The sequence below is a fragment of the Sus scrofa genome, chromosome 18 (assembly GCF_054392235.1).
Source record: "Sus scrofa isolate SSC_HxYL_T2T_F1_AM1 chromosome 18, Sscrofa_HxYL_maternal_Yorkshire_Landrace_v2.0, whole genome shotgun sequence".
In the NCBI taxonomy this organism is placed as follows: Eukaryota; Metazoa; Chordata; class Mammalia; order Artiodactyla; family Suidae; genus Sus; species Sus scrofa.
Window position 1 is genome coordinate 37,042,878 of NC_139400.1, and position 17,199 is coordinate 37,060,076.

Sequence of the window (17,199 nt, forward strand, 5' to 3'; positions counted from 1 at the left end):
ATGCCACAGCCACAGCAACACACCAGATCTGAGCCACATCTGTGACCTACACCATAGTTCATGGCAACGCTGGATCCCCAACCCACTGAACAAGGCCAAGGATCAAACCCATGTTCTCATGGATCCTAGTGATTTTGTTACTGCTGAGCCACAGTGGGAACTCCCATTTGTGACATATTTTAGAATCCACATATAAGTGATATCATGGTATTTGTCTTTCTGACTTACTTCACTCAGTATGATAATCTCTAGTTCTATTCATGGTGCTGCAAATGGTATTTCATTCTTTTTATGACTGAGTAGTATTCCATTGAGTATATGTACCACATTTTTATCCATTCGTCTGTGGAACATTTAGGTTGCTTCCATGTCTTGGCTATTATAAATAGTGCTGCAGTGAACATGTATCTTTTTTAATTATGTCCAAATATATGCCTAGGAGTGGGGTTTCTGGATCACATGGCAGATCTATTTTTAGTTTTATGAGGAATCTCCATACTATTTTCCATAGTGACTACACCAGCTTACACTCCCACCAAGAGTATAGGTGGGTTCCCTTTTCTCCACACCCTCTCCAGTATTCCTTATTTGTAGACTTATTAATGATAGCCATTGTGACCAGTGTGAGGTGGTACCTTGTTGTTTTGATATGCATTTCTCTAATAATTAATAATATTGAACATTTTTTTCTTCTTTTTAGGGCCACACCCACAGCATATGGAGGTTCCCAGGCTGGGGGTTGAATTGGAGCTATAGCCACAGGCCTATGCCACAGCCACATCAATGCCAGATCTGAGCCTCATCTGCGACCTACACCACAGCTCAACCAGATCCTTAACCCCCTGAGAGAGGCCAGGGATTGATTTGTTTCCACTGCACCATGACGGGAACTCCATGAGTATATTTTCTTGTGACTATTGTGTGTTTTCTTTGGAGAAATGGCTGTTTAGGTCTTCTGCCCATTTTTTGATTGGCTGTCTAATCTTTACTTCTAATCCACTGGTTCTCAACCAGGGAGAGTTTTGTCTTCCACAACACACTTGGCAATGTATAGACATTTTTGATTGTCATAGTGGGGGAAAGAATGCTACTGGCAAATAATGGGTAGAGGTAAGGGATGCTGCTAAACAACTACCATGCATAGGACAGTCCTCAACAAGAAAAAAAAATGTACCCGGCCAAAAATATCAATAGTAACAAGGTGTAAATATAGGCAAATATATCCAGAGGTTTAAAACTGGACAGGAGAACACCAATAAAAGTTCAGCATTTAGTAATGAATTCAGTTTGGAACATGAAAACTGGAATTTTTGTTTCAAGATTAGGAGCAGATGAGGTCAGGTGTTTGGAAAGAAAGGTTAGAAACAATATCTTGGATTAAAGATATGTAGGCAGGCCCACTTGACTACATTTGGGTTTGTATGGACAACACAAGCCTAATTTTGCCTTGGCAAATAAGGGCTAGTAGGTGGGGTGGCCAGAATCAGCACCATGGAACATACAGGCCAGGGTTTGGATCTAAGCTCTGGCATTTATTAGCTCGGTGACTCATTTTACTTTCTAAGTTTCCATTCCTTTAAAATGGGGGATTCGTTGAAAGGATTAACAATGTATGCTAAATCCCTAGGACATTCAAAGTACTTAATAGTGATATTTAATAGTGATATTATTGTGATATTGTTGAGTCCTAATTATACATCTCCTTCCACAGCTGTCTTCACCTCTTTTGGAAAAGTGGTTAGTCAGGATATAACCATATTGCAGAATATTGAAAATAGAAAAACATATGAATTGTGGGATTTGAAGAGGAAAAGTGAATGACAAAACATGAACAAAACTTCTTCAAGACATCGTTGAGAGAAATACCGAAAGCTGAGACCGAATCACTAAGATCTCTGAACGATATTCCTATCCATTAGGGAGGAGACAGTTGATATTTCCATGAGGAGGTGAGGGGGAGGAGGGGATGAGAGGTGATGTTGTTGTGATTAGCCAGACAGAGCCAGGTTCAAGCCAACTGCTGCTCTTGCACTCCCTCAACCTGAGCAGAGTGAGGTGCACAGAGATGCCAGCTGCTCTCTTTCTACCACGATCGCTGTTCCTAAGTAGGTGGTATTACCCTGCAATGATACTGTTTCTGCCCAACCCATACTCCGTGTTGGTTACTTTGTGTTGGTTACTTCAGAAACTTACTTTCTGAAGGCATCCTCCCACATAAGCACTCTCGGCGGATGCCCTTGGTTCCCATTTCCCTGGCAAAATAGATGCCTTCATGGAGGGATTTCCATGAACTTTCACACCACATCCACTTACTTCCTGCATCTGTGTACCTTCTCTCTGCCTTTACTAGTGCCGTGTCTATACTCTTAGCTAAAGCCAACCTCTCACTCACGCACTATATTCTATCCCTTTTCTCCTACTAAAGGCATGACTACAGCCATTCTCACCCCCTCTCCTGAGTCATAATTATTCCCTCTCTTTTAGATCATTTCCATCAACATACCAACTGGTATTATTTCTCCCATTTTAAAAAAAAAGTTTTATTACGCACCATTTCCACTTTGCTTTCTCTCTTTAAAACAAAAGTCCTTAAAAGAATTCTGTGTAGTGATTGGCTTCCATTTTCTCTTGAACTCCATCCATTAGGCTTTCACCACCATTGCGCCACAAAAACTGCTCTTTTTAAGATCACCAAGGCAGTTTGCACTATTACAGATCCAAAAATCAACTCCCAAATCTCATCTTCCTTGAACTTCAGCAGCATTTGACCTTGTTGGTTATATTCTTTTCCTTAAAACATCTTCTTTAGTCTGTTTCCTTAGTGTCACATTTTGCTGGTTTTCTACTTTGCATGTTGCTTCTCAATCTCTTTTGTTCTCCCTTTACGCACTCCCTCTGCCAGCCTCTACATTTTGGAATGCCCAGTACCGAGTCTTTAGACCCCTTCTCTTTTCTACCTATACTCAGTCCCCTAATAATTACATTCAATCTCAGGACTTTAAATATGCTGATGACTCCCATGTGTATGTCTCTAGCTTGAATCCGTCTTCTGATTTCCAGGCTTGTTGCTCAAACTTCCTTTTTCAGTTGGAGGTTTAACAGCCATCTCAAAATTGGTCTATCTAATACCAAACTATTTATATATAAACTCCCTTATCCCAGTTAGTGAAACTCCAATTGCTCATGTCAACACTTTGGAGCAGTGTTGAACACTGTTCTCTTTCATGAATTACATCTTAACATCTGTAGTGTCAGCAAAGTCCATTGTCTGACTCTTATCGTCAGTTGTGTTGTGTCTTCAATCTGCCTAATCTGCCCACATCTCTCTACCTGTGTTTCTTTCCTAGTAGAAATCATTCTCCACTTGCCTGGATTTTTGCAACGATCTCTTGGTTGGTTTTCCTGTGTCTTCTTTTGTCTTCTTCCCCAAGTCTGTTTGTAACACAGGAGTCAAAATTGTCCTCTTAAACACTTAGATCATATCACCCTCTGCCCAAACTCTTCACTGACTTCCAAGCTCCATAAGAACAAAATCCAAAGTCTCAAATATGACTAAAAGATCCTGAGCAATCTGGTCCCCCATTAATTCTCAGATCTTTTTTTTTTTTTTTTATATTTTGCCATTTCTAGGGCCACTCCCGCAGCATATGGGGGTTCCCAGGCTAGAGGTCTAATTGGAGCTGTAGCCACTGGCCCATGCCACAGCCATGGCAACATGGGGATCCAAGCCGTGTCTACAACCTACACCACAGCTCATGGCAACACCAGATCCTTAACCCACTGAGTAAGGCCAGGGATCGAACCCACAACTTCATGGTTTCTAGTCGGATTCGTTAACCACTGAGCCACAACGGGAACTCCAGTTCTCAGATCTAATCCTTTACTTTTTTGCCTTACTCACTACCTCCAGCCACAATGGTCTCATCACTGTTGCTTGAATACTTTAGGCACTGTCTTGACTCAAGTTCTTTGTAATTTCTGTTTTCTCTACTTTTCCACTAGATTCCCTTGTGATTCTCTCCCTCTCTTCCTAAAGGCCTGTACTCAAATGGCATCTTATCAGTGAGGCCACATTTGGTCAGTCTAAAATTTTAATACCCATCTTTTCTCTATTTCCTTTCCCTGCTTTAGCTTTTATACTTAACACCATTTCTAGACATTATATATATTCTATGTATATATTCTTCTTAGTGTTGATCTTCCCTCTCCAAGGGAAATGTTGGTCTCTTGTTCATTATTATAATAGCAGTACCTGGAACATGGCCTGGCACATGGTAGGTATTCAATACATATTTGTTCAATGAATATTATTTTATTTTATTTTATTTATTTTTGCTTTTTAGGGCCACACCCATGGCATATGGAAGTTCCCAGGCTAGGGGTCGAATTGGAACTATAGCCTCTGGTCTACACCACAGCCACAGCAAAACAGGATCCAAGCCACGTCTGCAGCCTATACCACACCTCACGGCAATGCCAGATCCTTAACCCGCCGAGGGAGGTCAGGGATGGAATCCACAAACTATGGTTACTAGTCGGATTCGTTTCCACTGCACCACAATGGGAACTCCCGAGTTGGAGGGGTTTTTTTGTTTTTGTTTTTGTTTTTGGCTTTTTAGGGCCACATCTGCGGCATATGGAGGTTCCCAGGCTAGGGTCAAATCAGAGCTGTAGCTGCAGTCCTACACCACAGCCACAGCATCTGAGCCATGCTGCGACCTATATCACAGCTCATGGTAATGCCGGATCCTTGACCCACTGAGCGAGGTCAGGGATCAAACCTGCATCCTTATGGATAATTGTCAGGTTTGTTTCCACTGCGCCACGACAGGACCTCCAATGAATCTTAGATGAATAGTTGTTGGATGAACATTGAATGAATCTAGTAACCCTCTCACTAAAACAGGGGAGGAAAGTATATATGAAAGTTTCTCACATAATGTTCAGCAACATAATTTGGCAAAAGTTATAAAAGAATTTTCTTTCAGGATCATTAAAATTATTAAATCCTCCAAGGCCATAACTTATGGGCAGAGATTGACAAGAGTTGCCATATGTCTTGGTGAGGAATAGACAGGACTAGAAAATTCAGTTCTCCTGTGGACATGTCATGGAAGACCAGACTTAGAAACTATTTCAAGTTGTCTTGACTATTATTTTCATAATTAATTACTGAATAAAACAAATGCCCCAAAACTTGAGGACATAAAATAATGTTTTGCTATGACTCATAATCTCATGGTTTGACTGAGCCATTCAGCTCCACACAGTATTGCTCAGGGTTACAGGGACGGCATTCGTCATCTGGAAACTTGGCAGGAGCTTAGCCAGACCCTCAGCAGGGATCTCAGTTCTCTTCACATGACTCTCTCCACATTGAGCTTCAAGTTATGGTGACTGGGTTCCAAGAAAGAATGTTCCAAGAGCAAGCATTCCAAGAAACCAGATACAGAAGCTGCTGCATCAGCTAAGGGCTAGACCCAGACAGGCAAAACATCAGGTCTGTTTTATTCTATGAGAGCCATCCCAAGCCCAGACAGAGACCGTGAAAGGAGGACTACACAGAGCATGATTCACTGGGGGTTACCACATTAACCATCCACTACATTTGGGCACTTATTTAGACACCTCTGAAACACTGAATCTCTGGAACACTGAATTTCATTCCTTGGGCCTACCTCTGATTTCACCTGAAATCACCTGATTTCACCGGTGTATATTTACGGGCAAGCTCAGGCTGACTTTGCACCTCTCACATCAAGTGAGAGCCAGATTTTTCAGCTTCCGACCCCACATCCCTGATGCCAGAGAACTTGAAAGTACAGGTGAGTTAACTTCCAGGACAGCCTTGTACACTGGAAGGTAGAAGCTGGTGGATAAACCTTCCAAGTTTCCTGTCCCTCGTGCTTCTTGGTATATCCCAGTGAATTGAGCTCCTTTTGCTCCCAGGGAACACTTTGATAATGAAGGTTAGTTTTCCCTATTTTCTGAACTGAATTTCCCTGAGCCCTCATTCCTGTGTCCTAGGCTCACCATCCAAATAGACTACCTGCACTCAAGAGATCTTCTGACTCTTCACCTGGGGGGGGGGGGGTAGGTAGGTGGGTGGGGAGGGGACATAAAATTAGAAAGGTATTTTATTCCATAATGAGAAAAATGCTTTCATGTTCCCATTTAAAGACTAAAGTTAGTACTCATGGAAATGGCTGAACTTGTGCCTATATATTGCAGCAAAAAGGCTGATAGTCTGAAGGCTAGATATGTGCTTCAATGTACAAAACTCATGGAAGTAAGGGGAAGGTTTAGTCTCTTGTCAATTGGAAGACCACCTGGAGAGGCTGACTCATCCTATCTCAGCCTTTCCTGCATAGAAGTTAGATGTCTCCAGATTTAGAAATAGTGTATTTAAATATGCATGCAACTTTTCTTTTTCAAGATAGATTAAGCCTTACAGAGAACAACAATGCTCTTTCCTTAGAAAAGGTGACTATTGCAAAATTTTCCTGTTTAGGATATTTAGTATCCAAAGTCTTTAATTGTGGGTTATAAGCTAAGAACAGGCAACTTCATTCAGTAAGTAATTCAGTTCAACTGGAAGAACAAGTGCTTATGCAAATTTTGGAGGAGTTTTGATATGTACATTTGTATATTTACACTAGTGGTTGAATTTATATTTGAACAAATATAAGTATTTTTCAAGTCGTACCTTTAAAGTATATTTAATTTCTTTAACAATTTATTTATATCTCACCTTCTTCAAACAATGACATATAGCAACTTACAGTGATAAATATGACCAGCTTGGATATATGAGAACTGAAAGAAGAAAGAAATAAGAGTAAGAAGGGTGGGGCACAAAAAGAAATGCTTATCTAGACAGCATCTGTGTTTCTATACTGCCCATTGATTGTCATGCCTACTCCACTTGAAATAAATTAGAAAAATACCTGCAGAGGGCAGAAGTTCTCCCTAAAATATAACTTTGGATATATTCTAGCATACAAATGCACAATAGAATCCAAAAGTTCTGCTCTGTGTAGCATGGCATCGATTGATTTAGCTGGAAAATAATTTATTTATTGCCTTTTCTTAGGGCTGCACCTGCGGCATATGGAGGTTCCCAGGCTAGGGGTCTAATCAAGAGCTACAGGTGCCGGCCTGCACCACAGCAATGCCAGATTCTTAACCCACTGAGTGGGGCTGGGGACTGAACCCACAACCTCATGGTTCCCAGTCAGATTCATTTCCACTGTGCCATGAAAGGAACTCCCTGGAAAACAATTTAAAGCAGTTATAACCAGATGCTTGCTTCAGATAAACAACCATACACACACACACACACACACACAAAACCAAAAAAAGAAAAAAAAAAAGAAAGAAAACCACAAAAAACACTCCTTTTAGCACCCATGGAATACCTGACTTTGAGCAGAAATACTTGCTCACACAGTCTCCACGATGCCTTTTATACTCAATATTCCCCAAGATAACTGCGACAACTTGTATTGGCCTGTTTATAAACTGGTTAAAAGTTCTGGGACATCCTCCGAAAATAACGATTTTCACATTTAAAAAGTTGGTCTGTAGCTCTGCTTCCTGCCAATAATGAGCTCAGGGAGTCTGTTTGTTCAGGCCACTCACGATTTGAGATAATAATATAACCACATCATTAGTGTACAAAACAGTGTTCATCTTTTTGTTCTCTGTGGGACTGTGTCCAAATCTGAAAGTGGCATCTGATCGTTAAAACTCAAGTTATAAAAGAATGGTGGGGGTGATAATTTTGCTTCACCCATGAGGAAAATTTTAGCTCTTCTATCAGAAGCCCATTTTTGATCCATTTAAGAATTGTTTTAGGCTGCTCTTCTAGTTAGGAATAGTTTGATTTTGTAGTCAAGTACTTAAAAGAATTAGTATGTTTAATCAGATATCAATTGTCTAGGCATTGTCAGGATAACATTTATAAACCTATAGGACTTTATTCCAATTTATCTAGATTGAGCCTACAGTTTCCCTTTGTCACCAGCTCAAGAAGCTTGGTATTAGCTCTTTTTTTCTTTCACACACTCACTCCTAAGTTCCCTCCCCTGTCCTTGCAGATCTAGAACTTGACTCTTTCTCCAGTCTGTGCCTTTGTAATAATGATGGCCTTAGCTGAACCACTTCACCTTTCCACATCTCAGATTCCTCAGCTGAACACACCTTCCCAGGGTTGTGGTGATTTGCTGAGTTAATTTGATACAAACATTCTTTTGGGAAGGGAAGCATTTTTTTCCCCTACCCTCATAAGTTCTCTGGCCGAGGCCCTGTAAATTGAACTAACAAAAGACTTAATAACTAGATAAAAAACAAAAGGTTAGTAGCACATGCATGGCTGAGACACAAGGGAGCACTGGAGATGAGTAGCTTAAAGGGGTGGTTAGAATTGTGGGTCTATTTGCCTAACCTGGTAAGGGAAAAGGAGAGTGGGGAGGGCACCTAAGGAAAAGCAAATGACTCTTTAAGAAGATAACTGCAGCCTTAGGAGAAGAGACCGGAGACGTGATAGTTTGTGTCTCTGTGAGCCTGGGTGTGGTGTTGACTTGTCTCCCAGAAGAGAAGATTGGAGTTGCTTCCCACAGAGGACTTGTGACAGCTGAGTTCTTTAGGAAGCTCTGCTTTTAGGCAGATAAGGATTTCAGGAACTGAAATGCCTTCAGCTCAACATAATCCTTATGTTAAAGTGGCATATTTGGGGTTGGCATATCGTGAGCCCCTTCAATGTAAAGACCATGTAATAGTTTTAGAACATACCTGGCAAGCGGTAAGTACTCTCTGAGTGCATGTTGCTCTGATTGCAGTGATTGCCACAGTAGGATTCTCTGTGAGCATCCATAACCGAAGGTTTGGGTTGAGTCTGACTGCATCAGAACCTGTGTCCACAGAGTTAAAAGTGATAGAGAGCCTCATTCCTTACCCCTCATTCTTTCAAGATTGGGAACCAGTTGAGAACAGACATAGGAAGGCAGTAGTACCAGATGGTGCAGAGACAATGTGGATAGAAGTGGATCCCTGAGCCCCTGGGGCTGCCTGTAAGGCAGGCACTTGAGGACAACCTGCCATGAACCAACATCCACGCAAGGGCCAGAGTCTCCTTCTGAGGCTCAGATGATTGCTTCTTATGTAAAAATTAAAGCTGCATGGATTTCCTGTTGTGGCTCAGTAGGTTAAGGATCCAAAGTTGTCCCTGTGAGGATTCAGGTTCAGTCCCTGGCCTTGGTGCAGTGGGTCAAGAATCTGACATCGCTGCCAGCTGCATCATAGTTTGGGGATGTGGCTCGGATCTGTCTTTGCTGTGGCTGTGGCTGTGGCTGGCAGCTGCAGCTCTGATTCGACCCCTAGCATGGGAACTTCCATATGCCACAGAGGTAGCCCTATAAATAAATAAATGAATGAATAGATAAGTAAATAAATCTGCTAATGCTCCTACTGCCACTGTTTAGAAGATGAACTTTCCTTCTCACAGAAGATAACTCTTCTACTTTCCTTCGGCTAAGGAAAAATTGAATATGAACCAATTTGATTCCTGAATTAACCTGAGTAAGACTCACCTATTGACTAATTACGTGTGAGCTAAACCACATTTCAGAGATGTATGTAGCAAAACTATTCTATGATGGTGGCACTCATGTTTACTCTTTGGTTGGAAAGTTAAATCTGAATGTCAACTATTTATTCCTGCTGGGACAGGGCAAGTGACAGCCTCAGCAACTGCAACTGGGGTCCTGTAAGTCTACCAACAATGGGAGGGGTAGACAAGCACAGATGATAAGCTCTGCCAGGGAGTCCTGGGATTGGTGAAAACACACATATACACATGCACAGTAAACCATGTGTCCCAAAGTTTCACTCTGCTGGGCTTTTTCAGTTTTGTTCTGTTTGTGCCTTTAGCCATGCTGAGCTGCCTGTCTGGGCATTCCAAATTTTCTCTAAGATAACAATTATTCATTTGTTTGTACTTTTTTGTTTTTTTTTTTTTTTAGTATGCAGGTCACCAAGTTGCACAGATTTCGAGTGATCCGCTCTGTTTTCCCATAAGCTCTGATAATTTTACTGAGCAACTTCTTTTTTTGAGCAACACATATTTCATTATATAATTGAAGCACATATCTTGTTTAGCAGAAATTACATCACACCAAAAGAATGTGGAGAATGGGGCTTTCCTGCTTGGCCTGACCTATTTGGTGTGAGGTAGGACTTGTACTTTGGCCTGTACTTGGTCTGGTTATTATATGGAAGCCAGATGTAACAAAGAACTCTGACCTTTTAAAAATTATGTGGGAAGAAGTATCAGAGAAAGTGAGAGATCTAGAAGAAAGTTCTAGGTCATGGGTGAACCTGTGATGTCATGGTTAAAAATGTGAACCCTACGAGTTCCGGGTGTGGCTAAGCGGGTTAAGAAGCCAACTAGTATCCATGAAGATGAAGATTCAATCCCTGGCCTTGTTCGGTGAATTAAGGATCTGGCATTGCCTTGAGTTTCTGTGTTGGTCACAGATGCAGCTCAGATCTGCTGTTGCTGTGGCTGTGGTGTAGGCTGGCAGCTATGGCTCCGATTTTACCCCTGGCCAGGGAACTTCCATACAGCCCTAAAAAAAATTAAAATGTGGACCGTATAGTTTAACTCCCTAGGTTCAAAGCCTGGCTCCTCCACTGATTAACTCTGTGACCTGGGAAAGTATGTCCCATTTACCCCCTAGAAAAATAGTACTCATTTTCTAGACTTATGTTGTGAGAATTTGGAGAAATTATTCATATGCAATAGGCTGAAGAATGGTCACCCAAAAGAGATGTTCATGCTCTAACCCTAGGATGTATGAATGTTACCTTGCTTGGAAGAAGAGTCTTTGCAGATGTAATAAAGTTAAAGATCATGAAATGAGGTCATTTTGGATTGTCTGAATAGGTCCTAAATCAAATGACAAGTGTCCTTATAAAAGCATGAGAGAGAAAGATTAGACCAACAGAAGAGGAGGTGGCTGTGTGGTCAGGGAGGCAGAGATTAGAGTGATTCAGCCAAAGTAAAGGGATGCTAACAGCTTCTAGAAGCTAGAATAGGCAAATAATTGATTCTCCCCTAGATCCTCTGGAGGGAACACTACCTTATTACTTTCACTTCAAACTTATGGCCTTGAGAGTTATGAGAGAATAAATTTCTGCTGTTTCAAACCAAGTATATGGTAATTTGTTGTAATAGCCAAGGTAACCAATACACCACATGAACTATGCAAACACTCAATGAACATGGGGTATTATTACCCCTGAACAATAGAAAAATGAGGCCTAATGGATATTGGTTTCTCCCTAGTCTTTCCAGTCCCTTAAGTCACTCCTCTTTGCATGAAGAGTTGCCAGTACTGGGAGTTGCTAAGAATGGAAGATTTTTCTCTGGCACCTCCGAGAGGGCAGGAGTGTTTGTCAAAGTCTCCAACACTTTCCTTAGAGAAAGGAAATGTTGGTGGCAGTTCCTACATTTTGAGCCAAGGCAGAAACACATAGTGCTCAGATAATGAAGTTTCTATTTATAACACGAACTTGTACAGATTTCTCCACCGGAAGAACACTGGCAGTTGGACTACAGATCCCACATGTGTCCAAATATATTTTGTATGACTTAGCCAATCCCAAGGCTTCCTGGAGCTGCAAACACAAGCAGATGGTCCTGGCAGGGGCACCACCACAGGCTGTTGGCTGAAAGCTTTCTCTGGAAGCTTCTTAGGGAGAGATTGTGCCTGCTGAGTAGGGTGACCATGACCATGCATCTGGTTTGTCTGGACTGTCGTGTTCTCCTGTTGTACTGGCACCCCAAATGGTTTAGCATTTGTCACTCTCAAAAATGTCCCAGTTTAGTTGATAAACTATGTGCTTACTTCAGTGTGGAGACACATTATAGTCAGCTTGCCATGGAAAAAGATCTTAAATCACAGGAAAAGAAAGATTTCTTTCCTAATGAGTTAGGCAATGTTGCAACAGTACCTCTAAAACAGAGGCAAGGATGGGTGATCCATCTGAAACGCTGTAGTATATTTTTATCCCCATGGCTGGAGAATTAAAGGGCCCCAAAGACCAAATATAGAGAAATGGATAATGAAAAATCCATAATTCTAACAGGCAGTTAAGGTCAAAAGCCCTCAACATTTTGGAGACCCTACTATTAGGCTCCCAACCAGCCAAAATGCATGAAGGGATTTCTGGAGAAAGCAGGAATACTCCACATCTACCAGAGTTAGAAAGACACACTCATTGAGGTGCTGTGTGGCCCGTGGGTACCTTTTCCTGTAGAGCAGTGCCTTTCACATCCAACCAGCCAAGCCCACCTGGGCCGAGCTGGTGAAAGAGTCTGCAGAATTTCAGATTAGCCGTTATTGCTACTGGATGGAGGTCTCTGGTAAGATGGCTGGAGTCAGGCAGTGGGACAGATCATCTCCCTCATCTGGAGAGAGTTAAGTGACCTCTCACTTTCTGAAACTTTGTGCTGTGTTTGAGATGGCAGGGTAGAGAGGAAGAAAGAAGGCAAAAAAGATGATTTAATGTTGGGAAAGTATCCTTTCAATGGGAAAATCCTTCTCTTAGTTGAGGACACAAATCCAGCAAGGGATTTAGATCAAAAAAAGAACTGTCTATTATCAGAATTATTAGAGTGACTAAGATCCAAATTTGATAAAATGTCCTTTGGGGGAATATGGTTTTCTCAGGATAGCATCCTATACTCTCCAGGGCTGAAGGAAAAAGACTGGAAAAGCCCAAACCAGCCATATTCCTATAATTTCAGGATTTAGGCACATGAAGGAGGTTGAAGATAGGGTGAAAGAGGTAACAGAGACCTAGACCATGATCAGAAAGTTGGAAAGAAGATACAAGTCATGTAAATTCTTGTATATTCCAACGTATATGCAATAATTCTATATATTGTTGGTCAACACATGGATAATAAAATTATACCAACATTCATTGGAAAAGCACACATACACTAGAGGGGAAGAAACAGGTCTTCCTAGGGAGAAGGAGAGGGGACACAGACTGGCCATGGTGGGAGTTTTTTATTTTCCCTTCATCATTCTCCCAAAATTATATTGGAAGCAATGACTTTGAAAGCAGGGACAGGGACCTGACTTCCATGTCCCTGCCGTCCTGTCCCCATCTCTCTAGAGCTCTGCCACTCCTGGCTCCTTACAAGGTCTGCACATTCCTGGGTAGAGGGTTCACCGTGCTCCTCCCTCCTAGCAGACAATTGCCAAACTTTGCCTAAAGCTCAATTAGATTCAAAGTCCCATATTTTCATGGAGAGAATGTTGTGAGGTTTTAGGAAGTAACCTTTTCAGCCAATCAATGACCCATGAACAGAGGGGTTTAATGGCCCCAAGAGAAGCTCAGACTTAGCAGGGAGTGGAATGTGTTGGGGAGAATCCAGTAAACATGTGGGTGCATGGTAAGAAATGGGTTAGGATACATGGAAAGGATTTTCTCTGGTTTATATTAATGATTCTCTCCCCTTTTCATACTTCTCCAGGCCAGTAGTCTCCAAATGTAGCCATCAAACAACAGCATCAGCCTCACCTGGGCACTTGATAGACATGCAAATTATTGGGCCCCACCCCAGACCTCCTGAATCAGAAACTCTGCGAGTGGTGCCATCACTCCGTTTTAACAAACAGATGATGCTGGAGGACACTAGTGTTTGTAAACCATTTCTCCAGACATGGTCCTTGTTGCTCATAATGAAGACAAATCATTAAAAATCACTACCACACGATTTCTTGGTAGAGACTCTTGATGTCAGGTTATAATGTTGTATACCGAAAAACTTTACAATGTTCTGTAACAATTTTTATCTCAAAAAATTATAAAACCAAAAAAATTTAGCACTACTATCCTAGTCATCCCATCCCTACTGTCCCATCTATTCCATCCAGGAAGGAAAAAACAGGAGAACAAAGAAGATCAACAAAACCCAAGTGAAGGATAGTCCTAAACTAGCAATTGGAGTAAACTGCTTGAGAACGATAACAGGAAAGCAAAACAAGTAAAGCATAATGATTTGAAATGACAGCGAAACCTAAAAAAGAACTAAGATAATGCTAAAATTAAACTTCAATAAAATAAGCTAAAAGTTAAAAATAGAATAAGAGGACTATAAGTGACATTTTCCCTAAAAGTAATAACATCTGCCCATATCATATAACCATAACTATTAAGAGTGTGGCCATGTTATAAAAATAAAGCCCATGAGGTTAATGAGTTCAAAAAGAAAAGTCCTAAGAGAGGAAAAATATATGGGTGAGGGGGAATTAGAGAAGAAACAAAACAGAACAAGGTCCCTAATGGGGGGGTGTGTCTTCCCAGCATCTGAGGCAGAAGATCCTAGTTTTTCTGGGGAAGAGGTGAGGTGGGGAGAGCTTTGCACACCCTCATCACCTTCCCTTTCATTAGCCCTTCTCAGGACCTTCCAGCTCTCCACAGAAGGCAGCAGCAAGTCTTAGACCAACAAATATCCCTACAATATAAACATTATGCCTGTTACAGTGACAGGGCCTCATCTGGTTCTTTTTTTATCCAAGGTAGAAAACCTTGGTCTGTCCTGACTAATTAGGAGCTAATTTGCTTTGAATAAGTTCAAGATGTCTTTGTTTTATTTCCTCTGAATCTTGGCTATGATGGCTTTGTTTTTGAAGACAGACATTTTCCTCTAACCATCCAGTAGAGATAAGAATCCTAAGCCAATTGAAATCCTACACTTAATTGGGTTTAAGGACAATTAAAATGGCTTTTCTATTTTAAGTTTTATTAAGTGTTCTTTCCCCTCCTTGTCTTATTCTGCCTAAGAGCAAAGACAATATCCGGGCAGCTCACACCCCAGTGATGGCCAGATCTCGGAAGAGAGAACGAGGGCTTCAGCTAGATGCATCCACATGTCACCTGGGTGCAGCTGTGGCTCATGAACAATAATTAGCCTAAAAGCCAGTGGGAAGTTTCATTGCTTCCCTCCTCTCCTCCCCGAGATGCCAGAAGAGAGCCGAACTCTCTCCTTACCATAGATGAGCAGAGCGGGGTGAACAGGTCACTCAATTTGGAGGTAAGATGGAAACTGGGGGCGGCTCTCTCTATGGAGTGAAAAGCTGATACTACTTCTGAACTACTTCAGAAAAAAAAAAAGTTTAGAATTTGTGTTCTCTTCTACTAAAACAGAAAGAAAGCAATGTTGGGAATAATAAAACAAGGGGAAAGATTAATTGTGCAATATTAACATGGCTCAGAGTGGGCACATTTTCATTAATCTCCTTTGGATTAGATAATATCTCCATACAGCACAACAGTTTTATATTTTTTATTTTATTTTTTTGTCTTTTTGCCTTTTCTAGGGCCCCACCCACGGCATATGGAGGTTCCCAGGCTGGGGGTCTAATCGGAGCTGTAGCTGCCTGCCTACGCCAGAGCCACAGCAACGCAGGATCCGAGCTGCGTCTGCAACCTACACCACAGCTCATGGCAATGCCGGATCCTTAACCCACTGAGCAAGGGCAGGGATCGAACCCACAACCTCATGGTTCCTAGTCGGATTCGTTAACCACTGAGCCACGACGGGAACTCTTAGCACAACAGTTTTAAACTACCAGCAAATATGCTGTTAAAATGAATTCTCCCTTTCAATCCTGCAGCCTAGTTCTCTAGGTTTGCCCCTTCAGGAGGCAACCAAATACGTATTATTAGATTTAGTTCAAAGATTTCTTTAAGTGTTTTAAGTTATTGGTCAATTAGTCTACATTTCATTTTATTTTCAGGGAGGGGGCACACTATGGATTGCATTATGGTCAATTTGCTGTGCTTTTTCTTGGCAAATGCCAGTAAACAACACTTTTTTTTTTTTTTTCCTACATTCAAATAATCCCCAACGAGACAATATTTACATGTATTCCAATACCTGTATTCTGAAATAGGATTTCCTAGATCCTGGGATAGGCATGTGGTGGAATCTGGAATGTCTTTTGCTATTAAATACAGCTTGACAAAGTGATTCTTAATAAAGTATGTTGGAGATGCATTAAGACTGGCCTTAGGAAAAAACATGAGAGAAGGAGGAATAGTAACAATGACTATTATTATAGTCCCCAGCTGACATAGGTTCACCTTGATTTTTCAACTTGATTGTGGCGTGAAAGCAAGAGGGGTTCGGTGGAAATCATACCTCATACAAAGAGTTTGTATCTTTTCCTGCCTAGTGATGGGGGGCAGGGGCAGCGAGCCAGGGCCTCTGGTCGGCCGCACAATCACAGTTGTAAACAACCGATACTTTTACAACCATCCTGTTTTTCACTTTCAGTACAGTATTCAATAAGTTACATGAGATTATATGCTTTTATAATAAAAGCCTTTATTATAAAATAGGCTTCATATGAAATAATTTTGCCTAACCGTATGCTAAACTTAAGTGTTCTCATGTTTAAGGTATTCTAGGCTAAGCTCTGTCGTTTGGTAGCATAAGTGTTTTAAATGCATTTTTGGTTTACGATATTTTCAATGAACGATGGGTTTAGCAGAATGTAACCATGTGGCAAGTGGAGAAAGACCAGTGTTTATCTAGCCCTGTTGTGTGCTAAGTTCTTCAACGCACTATTTCAAAAACTGAAGTTTAAATGCTCATGACAACTCTAAAAGGCATTAGCCTGATGCCTATTTAAAGGTTCAGAGTTTTACCCAGGGATCTACAATTAGTCCCAGCCAGAATTTAAACACAGGCATTTCTAATTCCATAATCCGTGGCTTTCTCTTTTACCTATTATTTCTTATGCTGGCCCATGCTACCTTTTACAAGGGGATGCCTGTGAAACTGCTGACATCACAAGAAAGGAAACAAAACAGTACTAGTATATGAGAAAAATATGAGAAGAAACAATGGGAGCTCAGAGAAGCTGGGTTTTTTTTTTTTCTTTTTTTAATTGTTAAAAAGAACTACTCTATGATTTATATAGATTGGATTGCAAACTGATATTTCCCTTTTGCAATGGTCATGTCTGTGGTACTTGTAAAAATTCTGGTGTCACATTCAGTTTCCTCTGGGAGAAGAATGGTTTGTCTTTCTGGATGTTTGTGTTGTGGTGTTGGCAGTTTACCGTGTAATTCATTTGGATGTGGATATTCTGACACTGATTCCTGGACAGTTGG

General features: G+C 41.2%; 1 protein-coding gene across 5 annotated transcripts in view; it reads left to right on the forward strand.

Moving 5' to 3' along the window:
- LOC146394980 (uncharacterized) overlaps nucleotides 1-17,199 on the forward strand; it is a 480,198-nt gene that overhangs the window by 293,501 nt on the left and 169,498 nt on the right. The window contains exon 3 of one of the 5 annotated variants that reach the window (XR_014834440.1): nucleotides 13,550-13,679. The exons of the other annotated variants lie outside the window; for them this stretch is intronic. The gene's annotated coding sequence lies outside the window, so the exon portion shown is untranslated. Of the gene's footprint in view, nucleotides 1-13,549; nucleotides 13,680-17,199 lie in introns of those variants that run through there. 5 annotated transcript variants of the gene reach the window in all.